We start from the raw sequence: 3,220 nt of genomic DNA on the forward strand, positions 1-3,220 counted from the left end.
AGGTGTCTGTAACTTTGTGGGACTTTCGTTGAGTTCTTTGCTGTGCACTCACCACTCCAAACTGAAAGAGATGATGCCTGCCAGCCCAGTTCACAAGACAAGCAAACATTTAGGCTGAGAAAACAGTGATTAAAACAGGAAATTATTTCACCCTGGGGATATTCCGGAAACCAAGTCTGAAAAATTGCTTCATGTTTAGTTGGACACAGGTTTATTCCCAGGTTGACTCACACATATAAATACTCCTGACTACCTTATGACTGTCACCCATGCACGCATGCATGCATACACACACCCATCTTTTCAAAATGCTAACATGAACCAGTCACTCCTCCCCCCCCCATTAAAAATAAGTATTTTATTGATTTTCAGAGACAGACAGAGAGAGAGAGAGAGAGAGAGTGAGAGCAAAACATTGATCAGCTGCCTCCTTCATGCCCCCTGTTGGAAATCGAGCTTGAAACCCCAGGCATGTGCTCTGACAGGGAATTGAACTGGCAAACTTTTGATACATAGGATGACACCAAACCAACCGAGCCACACTGGCTAGGGCACAAGTTGGTCACTCGTGGCTTCTTAGCACTGAGTCCTTTGTCATCAACATTGATTCCTTTTTCTTTCATACTCACATCCAATCCAATAGCAAACCCTGTTCACACCCTCTTCTAAATTTGAGACAGGTTAGCACACATTGATTTTGGGAAATGTCAACTTAGCACACGTTGATTTTGGGAAATGTCCTTTGTGCCCTTGAAGAAGAATATATAGCCTGCAGTTTTTGGTTGCTTTGTTTTCTAAATGTCAATTAGGTTAAGTTGGCCAAAATTTTTCTATTCCTACTGATGTATTTTTATTGGTTAGTTTGTGAATTACTGATAAAGGAATGTTGAAGACTCTCACTATGATTATAGGGTTTCTTTACTTCTTTTAGATCTGGTAGTTTCTGTTTTACTAGTACATATACGGAGGCTACATTAGCAGGTGTTTGTAGATTTAGAAGTTTTCTATCTTTCTGATGGGTCTCCCTTGTATGATATTGCTTCTTATCTTAAAAATATACTTTAATAACTAATCAGCTTTCTTTTGGTTTGTACGTGTAGGCAATACCTTTTTACATTCCATTTATTTTCATCCTTTCTGTATAGGAAGCAGTTATAGGGTTAAGCCTCTGACTGACCTGCTGGCAAAGCCAAAAACAAGTCCCAGTTTAGAGGGCACAACCCTCAGCATAATTAAGCTTGATCTTGTGACTGCTCCCTAGATCTTTCCTGGGTAGCTAATGGGCTGTGGGAGGGGCAGCAAATGCTGCCAAAATAAGTGAAACTTACAAGAACATTGTAAATTACCTTGTTTACCCCTGAGTATAAAATAAAGGCTCAGCTTGCAGCTTGGATCTGTTCTGTGGCCTCAGCCAGGCACAGAAGATCCACTGAGACCCAGCTTATTCTCTGTCTGTTTTTTCTTTATCCTTCGCCAGCCCTCCCTCAGGTTTGCCAAACTCTTGGCTGTGCTGGCACAGCACATTTCTGTATATTTAAGGTTTGTCTCTTGTAAGCAGAATATAGGTGTTCTTTTTTGTTTGTTTGTTTGTTTTTTAATTTAGTATGACAATGTCTTTTAATTGGAGTATTTGGTTCATTTACATTTAATGCAATTGTTAATATATTATGAACATAATATTAATATATTATTAGCTATTTTAAATTAGTTCCATCTGTTATACATTTACTTTTTTCTGTTTTATGACCCTTTTCATTGCCCTAGCCCGTGTGGCTCTATATTGATGAGGTCTTATTTTTTTTAGGTCATTCTATTTTTCTTCTCTATTAGCTTGTTATTTTCATATATTCTTTTCTTTTTATTATTATCCTACAGAGCACAAGTGTGATCCTTGTTTTAATAAAGTAATAAAATTAGTGCTTTTCTACTTCTCAGGCAATGCAAGGAATTTAGGATATGTTTAACCCCCTGTTCGTTCTTGCCTACCTTTTGTGCTACTGCTGTAATATATTTTAAGTCTATATATATTTAAAACCCCATGAGATGATATCATTACATTTTAATACAGTAAAAATTTATCTAGTCTTATTAATACATGTATCCTTCTACTGCTCTTTATTCTTTCCTAAATTTTTATTCTTGTATCTTAGATAATGATCTTTCTCCCTAAAAAACTTTATTTAGCCTTTGTTTAGAGTCTGTTGGTAATGTATTCACTCGATTTTTGTTCGTCTGAAAATGTATTTATTTTATCTTAGATTTTGATGTCTTTTTTTTTTTTAAGCTGGGTGTAGAATTATAGATAAGCAGTTATTTTCTTCCAGCCCTTAATTTTTTCCTAAAGAATTCTAAGAGTCAGGCCAGTTTTCTTGTCCTCTCCAGGGAAGTAGGCATTTTGTCTCTATGCTCAGTGCCTTCTCAACAATTTTTGTTTTTGGTCTAGCTTTTCTAGTTGTTCTCAGTAGGCGAGATAATCTGCCACTGGTTATCTGGCCAATTTTCCAGAGAGAACTTTTATATATTAAACTAGAAGCCCAGTACACAAAATTCATGCATAGGGGTGTGTGTCCCTCAGCTTAGCCTGCACCCTCTCCAACCTGGGACCCCTCAAGGGATGTCCGACTGCCCGTTTAGGCCCAATCCCGGAGGCTTTGGGCAGTCAGATATCCCTCTCACAATCCAGGACTTCTGGCTCCCAATTGCTCGCTTGCCTGCCTTCCTGATTGCCCCTACCCACTTTCTGCCAGCCCGATCATCCCTAACCACTCCTCTGCCTTCCTGATTGATGCCTTAACTGCTCCCCTGCCATCCCAATCGCCCCTAACTGCCCTCCCCTGCCAGCCTGGTCACCCCTAACTTCCCTTCTCTGCCAGCCTGGTCAACCCTAACTTTCCTCCTTTGCAGGCATGATCACCTTCAACTACCCTCCCTTGCAGGTCTGGTCCCTTCCAACTGCTTTCCCCTGCTGGCCATCTTGTAGTGGCCATCTTGTGTCCACAGGGGGGCATCCATCTTTAACTACATGGGGGCAGCCATCTTGTGTGTTTGAGTGACAGTCAATTTGCATATTACTCTTTTATTAGATAGGATAGAGGCCTGGTGCATGGGTGGTGGCAGGCTGGTTTGCCCTGAAGGGTGTCCTGGATCAGGGTGAGGGTTCCCTTGGGGCTTGGGGCTGTCTGGGCGAGGGGCCTGTGGTGCTTTGCAGGCCAGCCATGCC

The sequence above is a fragment of the Pipistrellus kuhlii genome, unplaced genomic scaffold (genome assembly GCF_014108245.1).
Source record: "Pipistrellus kuhlii isolate mPipKuh1 unplaced genomic scaffold, mPipKuh1.p scaffold_m20_p_6, whole genome shotgun sequence".
In the NCBI taxonomy this organism is placed as follows: Eukaryota; Metazoa; Chordata; class Mammalia; order Chiroptera; family Vespertilionidae; genus Pipistrellus; species Pipistrellus kuhlii.